The sequence below is a fragment of the Gekko japonicus genome, unplaced genomic scaffold (genome assembly GCF_001447785.1).
Source record: "Gekko japonicus isolate JY-2015 unplaced genomic scaffold, Gekko_japonicus_V1.1 scaffold1060, whole genome shotgun sequence".
In the NCBI taxonomy this organism is placed as follows: Eukaryota; Metazoa; Chordata; class Lepidosauria; order Squamata; family Gekkonidae; genus Gekko; species Gekko japonicus.
In genome coordinates, this window is record NW_015171535.1 from 524819 (window position 1) to 532606 (window position 7788).

Consider the following 7788-nt stretch of genomic DNA (forward strand, 5'->3'; position numbering starts at 1 on the left):
TGTGGGTGTCAGTTGAGTGCTAGTGTGGCTAGACCTTTGTACTAAACTTTCTTTGGTTAATTACTGAGAGTTCCTGATTGATGGTCTCAGTGCAATTAAGGGAGAGGCTTGGTTTCTCCTTCAGGCAGCTATAGTGTTCAGTAAGTACAATGAGATGAAAATGGGGTGGTGTCCAGTCCTGTCCTCTGCTGCGCTCAGCCTTTCCTTGAAGATGATCTGAAACCACATTTTCTAAGCCGCATGTGATTTGCACAGAGGAGCTGGACTCAGTATCAAGGTAGTAAAGAAAAGAGAAAGCACCCCCTCCCCAACCATTAAAACCAAGGCTTGGTGACAACAATCTCTAGTTTGAGACATTAATTTGTTTAGCTCATATTTGGATATATTACAAATTGCAAATCATTAAAAATATGTTTGGTCAGTGTTTTCAGAGGCAATCCAAAATGTCTGTATCCGTCTCAGATGTCAAAAAGAAACAGGTCTAAACACCCCATTGTTCCAAACTGGGCCCTGGAGTGTGGGGCAAAACATCCAGACAGTTGGATCTTGGACCAGGGTGGGGGGCAATGCTCCCTCTAAGTTGTGGAGTCTTGTGAGCAAAAATTCTACTTTGTGAGCTACTGGCATTAAAGTTGTGAGTGAGCGATTTGGCTGCTGCATAAATTAGTTTGCTCTGGAGCCATCCTTTCTGAGCTAAGACAAAAATGTGTGAGCTGGAGGCTAAAAAATTCTGAGCTAGCTCACACTAACTCAGCTTAGAGGGAACACTGGTGGCTGGGTGGCTTTTCCACAAACCTTAGAAAAATGAGATGAAATTCTAAGATCCTGGTGGCCATGTTGGGGGTCACCAACCAACATCACAATAATATTGCTGAGCTTTCCAAGTCTTGGTTTCTGCCAGTGAAAGCTGGAGTGGGAATGAAAAAGGTAAACGGAAAAAAGGAAGCAGCGAAAGGGAGAAAAGAAGCTGCAGTTGGAGGAGGAACAGGGAAAGGTAGCTTGGTAGGTGGGTGAAGAAAAAGGGGAGAAGCTACCAAAGGAAGGAAGGAGAAAAAGTTGGGGGGGGGGAGGAGATAAAGATGTGTAGGTTGGTGTGTGGGAAGGAAGGTGAGAGGAAATCAGGGAAATGGAAAAGGCTATTGGAGCTGTTAAGAGAGGGAAAAGATGAAATCATTTGGGGACAGGATATGGAGAGAAATGAGTTGCCTCTCATGCATCCTCATGGATGCCGTACTTGTCATTCTTAAGTACTATCTGTAACGTCTTGAGACACGGATCTTTAGAAGGGCATACAAGAACTGACCTGCTGAGCCAAGAAGAACTGTGCTGTTCCCAAGCCTGCCAGCCTGCCTGACATTCCTTACTAGAAGGCCTAGGCCAGCGGTGTCAAACATAAGACCTGGGGGCCAGAACCGGCCGGTCCACAGTGCTTATGCAGCCTATGAGCAACTAGTGCAAGGGAAGGAACAGGAGACTGCTCTGGGGGGAGTAGGTAGAGCCACTCCAATTGTGGCTTCAGTATGACAGAGCAACCTCGTCTGCAGCAGTCAAGCAGCACGGGAGCTTCTGTCCAGTGCCGCATTGCTGGCTCTCCGGTATGCCCTTATGGGTTTTCCTTTGCACCCCCATCCCATCCCATGGGGCCTTGCAGTGAGGATACACCGATTCAGAGCCTACCAGCTGCTGTCCTTTATACAGTTTATATCTCAGGTTCCTGGCATTATGTTTATGGCACACATGGCCTGGCCCGACAAAGTGACATTTATGTCAGATCCGGCCCTCGTAACAAATGAGTTCAACACCTCTGGCGTATGCATTCCGATGGCAAACTGGAAATTTCATTCTCCTCATTTTCCTTCTCTTTCCCCCATTTTCCTTCTGTGTTTTCAACTGGAAGTTCTTCTAGAGGTGCAGTTATTTCCAAGTGCTGCAATACTCTGTATCAATCAAAGCAATTAAATGATAAATAAGATGTAGGAAACAACTGATAGTTAGAGAGTAGGGTTACCAACCTCCAGGTGGGGCCACGGGATCAACCGCTTTTACAGCAGATCTCCAGCTGACAGAGATCAGCTCCCCTGGAGAAAATAGCTGCTTTGAAGGGTGGACTCTGTGGCATTGTATCCTGCTGAGGCCCCTCCCCTCCCTAAACCCCTCCTTCTTCCAGATCCACTCCCAAAGTCTCCAGGTATTTTCCAACCCAGACATGGCAACCCTATTAGAGAGCTAGGAAAGGTGTGTCCATAACCCTGGGAACATGAACATAAATAACCCCACACTTTACCATGGAAACATTTGAAAGGGAGGGGGAAAGGTGGTGGGAGGAAGGGAAGGGTTGGAGACTGAAGGAAAACCAGGCATCTTTACAGGATTTTGTTGTTTTGATTTCCTTCTATATTCCCAACTAGTTGAGTACTCCTGAGGGGTTACTTGTACTGCAGTTTAAAAGGCTCTGGGTTAGGCTGTTCTGCAAGAAGGGCACATGTTCTCTGCAAATGGTTTGATCACAGTATAATTACAATATACAGCTGTACAATTGCAACTTCAGTATTCCAAGATCCTTTTGGTATTCTTGAAAGTGCACATGCACATGCATGCACACATACAATGTAGCTTTGTAACAGGCAAAGCAAAATTGGTTGATTTGATCACATCTAGAAACTAATGGGCACGCAAACTGACAGAGAACAGGCATCAAAATGGCTGGTATTTCAGGAGTTTGGCCATAGTTTCCTTTTAGCATAACAAATTGATGCAAGCTGTCCAAACAAACCCAATTGCCTCCTAGTTGTCTTGGCCTTCTATTGTCCTGGTTGCATATTGATTGGTACAGCTTCCTAGCTGTACACATTCCATCTCTCTCTCACATACACACCCAAGAAAAAGACTGCTTCCATATGGGACTTTTTCCTCTGTTGAAACACAGCCTGCCCCCATGTTTCTGGGAAGCTTCCACACAATACCATGCTCTTTCCTTTTTTAAAATTTGTAAATAATTTTCATTAACAGCAAACAACACAGAATTGAGAAATGAAAAACAAAGAGAATATAACAATACAGTACAAATACGAGCACATGCCAAATTGAAGAATGTAAACAGGGTATGAAAAACAGTGACGGTAAGTATGAGCAACTAGTCAACTGCTAGATAAGAAACTGTAAATTTATGGGTAGGTTTAGAAACCATAAATGCCTTCGACAACATAAATGCTCTGTCATATAGTAGGGGCCAGAACCGCCAGGTAAACAAGGGTGTCCATTAAAAATGAATCCAGGCATGGTCAGATTGGAAGGTAACAGCTCCTGTTCAGCCATGAACTGAAGCACTCTAGCCCGTGTGCTAACAAAGCGAGAAAAAGATTTACTATGGTCCGTCAAAGTTTGCTGTGTAATATTAGTGAGTTTATTAGTGAATAAATTGGTCCTAGAATCATGCTTTTACCGAGGACAATTTGTGGGGCTTCCAAGAACTTTCCCCTTCAGACTTAGTTTGCTCTGATTTTAAAGTAGAGATGGTATGGCAGATGCAGAGAGCCTTTGTGTGAAAGCTCTGATTTCAGGCAATCTGTGAAGGGGGCAGAGTTTAATGTCACCTTCAAAACAATGACACTAAGCTCTGGTATCCCCTTCTTTAGCCCTTCAACTCCCCCCGCCCCAAGCTACTGCTCAGCTGTGAGTTGCAGTACAACTGTTTGTTGGGGAGCAGCCAGGTCATGGGAGGGCCTGGTGGGATTCTTGTCTGCATGAGGAGGACGGGGATGGGGTGGGGCACAGGGGGCAGATGTGTGGATGGCATCCCATTACACTGCCATCCCACTTGCTGTTTTCCCAGCAGTAGTGGTTTTTCCTCTCCCTGTGTGGAACTGCCCCACGTTACCTGACATGGGATACTTTGTGTCTAAGTAGTTGATTAATAAAGCAGCTATTCTCCTTCAGAAGTATGGCTTATAGTTCTTTAAAACGCATACACTATTCATTTTAGGGGATATAAATCTTCCTCATCTACTGTTGAAGCAACAAGGACAAAGACATACTTGGGGTTAAACATTCAAAAAATCTTTAATAACTGTCAGACATGATACAGGTCATTCAGTCATATACCTCACTGGCTCCCACTTGTCTATACAATTTCTTCTTCAACTTCATGTACTTCGGGGAAATTGTGATGAAAGATTCATGAAAGAGCACAGTATATAATACAAGACAACATAGGACTCTGACAGGCATGGGATAGGTACTTCCCAAAGGGCAATAAGAAGCTTCCCAGGGATGGTTTAATAATGACTGTGTCCTTCTTCATGCCCTTTCAACAATAATTGGAGTCATTGCCTGCCCTGTGGAAAACAGAACTACCAGTAATAGCAAATCTGTACAAGTTGATTTATGAACATGTTAAATACTCATTAAAGCAGCATTAATGAGGGACTGGTTTTAAAATAGTGATGACTTCCATGGCAGCTAAATGCTATTAGTCTGGCTAGCACCAGTCTCCGAGGGTGAACCACTGGAGTGGGCAACTCGCAGGGGCAAGATTACTTATCGGGTATTTCCCCTCTCATGAGACTCCTGGCTGCAAATGTTAACATTGTAAGAACATGAAACATTAATCAACCATAAAAGTTAGGGGTAGAAAGTCAAAATCAAGGGCAAATTGAACCTTTCCAGGTAAATTAAAGTTCTCACTGCCCTGAAGTGCAGCTGGGAGCCAGGAGGAGGCCAAGCAGGCCTGTAGCTCCTGTGGGGCCCACGGGGCCCAGTCCCCTAGTGTTTCTTCTGGGCCCCTCCCTCCTGGGCTAGCCCCTCCCTGCCTAGCTTCACAACTTGAGCTGGTATGCAGTGCCACCACCCCATAGGGGGGGGTGGCAGTGCTCCAGGGGAGAGAGGAAGCTGCGGCTGCTGAGCATTACCCCTCCCTTGCCCTGGAGTCTGGTGGGGGTGCAGGGCTGCCTTAGGGGAAGGCTGGCTTCTAAGGAGTTTCACTAAATAACTTTGATTTAATTAGCTGGTGCCTCCCCCCCAGGCCCCCTCCTAAAAATATCCCTAGCTACAGGGCTAAGGCCAAGTCAGAACCTTACACTGCAGGCAGGGGATACGTGTCCAGAGGCAGAGCAGATGAATGATGCATTTTTATTCCATTCCCATCACTGCCATTGACCAGGTCCAACCTGAACAGCCCTTCTGGGGCTGCGAGACCCCCTGGGGTCACTGGGTTTGGCTTGCTCCTGAGCCTTTTTGACATCTGTTTTCCCCTGATGGAAATTCTGGAAATGAAGGCAGTGAAGGTCTTTGCCACCTGTAACTGTTAAAAAAACTATGAAGCTGGGATTGGAATCCATAGACTGGTTGCCTCTTTGCACATATTAAGTGTTCTTTTTTACATCATGCTTGGTTGGGGTGGTGATTTGTAAAACATGGCATTCTGCCATTAGTGATCCTTCATTAGTGAGAGCCAGTTTGGTGTAGTGGTTAGGTGTGCGGACTCTAATCTGGGAGAACCAGGTTTGATTCCCCACTCCTCCACTTGCACCTGGCTGGATGACCTTGGGCAAGTCGTAGTTCTGATAAGAGCTGTTCTTGTAAAAGAGCAGTTTCTGTCAAGAGCTCTCTCAGCCCCACCTACCTCACAGGGTGTCTGTTGTGGGGAGGGGAAGGGAAAGGAGTTTGTAAGCCGCTCTGAGACACCTTTCGGTAGTGAAGGGCGGGGTATAAATCCAAACTCTTCTTCTTCTTCTTCTTCTTCTTTAAAAGTGGAAGGGGGAGGGCACATGTACTAGTAGAGTGTTTTAATGCATTCCCCTACCCCTACTGTGCCTCCATCCAGTCCATTTTCTCTTCCACGTCCACATTTCCGTTGATGCCACTGCCAAGATTCCAGTGTGTTCCCAGAGATACCTCCCCTTTCCCCAGTTGATAGGGGAAGTAGAAGAGCTGTGGCGTCCTTTGTGCTGAGCGCCCAGGAAGATAAGCTGCAGTCTTCTCCCATGCAACTGTGGCCCTTCAGAGCCTTGCATAAAGTGAGTATGGTCGAACCAGTGGGATTGATGGGCTTTCCATAGGCCTATCATCAGCCCAGCCATTTACCCAGGGTACACGATGACAGACTCTAGGAATGTAATCAGCTTCCTAATATACAAAGGATGCTTGCTGTTACAATCGGAAACAGAATCAAATCAATCTGGGACTTCTTGTTCTTAGAAGCATATCATCATTCCATTTACAGACCCTGTTTGCCCTGGGCTATTCAAATCAAGTGCCCCTGAGAAAGATAAATAAGAAAGGAAACTAAATTGCATTCTTCCCAGGGGGGAAAAAACCGTTGTTTTACTTTAAATTATATAATGTCATGGTGTATGAACATTTTTCCTTCTTACACAACAGATAAAAACAGGTTTAAACCACACAAAAAAAAGCTGGTGGGCAAGATTTTGAAAACAACAACTTCAATCACTGTGTTTTGTTTTGTTTTTTAAATGAATCACTGATATATTGGCTGGCTTCAGAAAAAATGCAGAGGATTAAGACAGGAGTTGGTAATAAACAGAGACATGTTGGTACGTATTTCATTTCATGTTGTCATTGGAGCCTGAAAGAATAATATCAAAATTCATTTAAGCCCTGGAACAATGAACCCTATCATGGAGACAGCAATTACCATGCTAAAGGTTACCTGTAAAACAAAAACAAATGCTCTTCTGTGCTTTCCTGCTCTCTGTGGCATGCATGTATGCATCTCTCCTTATATATAAAAGAGTAGTGGGGACCAAAGTTCTAAAATGCACTTCTTTAGTGTTAGGCCGAAAAAACTGCCACTCGGAAGACACTGGCTGGGTTCATTGGCTGCTTTGTGCAGTCCCGGCCAGCGTTCCAAGGTCATTTACATATGGAAGCTGATTGGACTACACTCCATTCCACACCTGAAACTCACCCCCCCACAAGGCAGTTGGAATTTTCAGTTGGGAGAGGAGAATGATGTCAGCTGCTCCCTAGGCAGAGGCTGTGGGGGGGGGTTGTAAAACTTAAGACAGACAGGCAGATAGGGTTGCCAACTCCAGGTTGGAAACTTCCAGGATATTTTAGGGATGAAGCCTGTTGAGGGTGGAATCTGAGGAGGAGGAGGAAGAGGGGGACCTCAGACAGATACAATGCCATGCTGCCCACACTCCAGACAAGCTGTTGCCAGTCTCCAGGTGACAGCTGGAGAGATCTTAAAGCTTTGGTGCTACTTCAAAGTTCCCCAGGAGCCCAAAACAGAGTAGTGTTTTGGAAAATCTTGAGGAATTGTTTGGTGCATTTACGATGGGGCTCCTGGGGAACTATTGTTGCCAATCTTGGCCCAGCAGCCATCAAACCATTCTCTTCAACCCCCTGCTGTGCAGCTGACTTCCCCCTAGGGTTGCCAATCTCCAGGTGGGACCTGGAGATCTCCCACTGCTACAATTGATCTCCAGATGACAGAGATCAGTTCCCCTAGAGAAAATGACTGCTTTAGGAGGGTAGACCCTATGACATTATACCTGCTGAGTCCTTCCGCCCCCCCCCCGCCCAATGCTGCCCTCTACAGAATCCACCCCCCAAACCTCCAGGTATTTCCCTCCGTAGAGCTGGCAACCCTACATTCCCCTCAGTGCCTGTTGGGAGTGGGTGGTGGGGGAGGGGAAGGGAGCAGGCGACCGGTCCTGGAGTGGGGGGGTGGAAACGGACCCGGCAGCCGGAGGCTTGCACCTCCAGTCGCCGGCCCTGGAGTGAGTGGGGTTGGGGGGGGGGAAACGGACCCTGCGGCCGGATGTC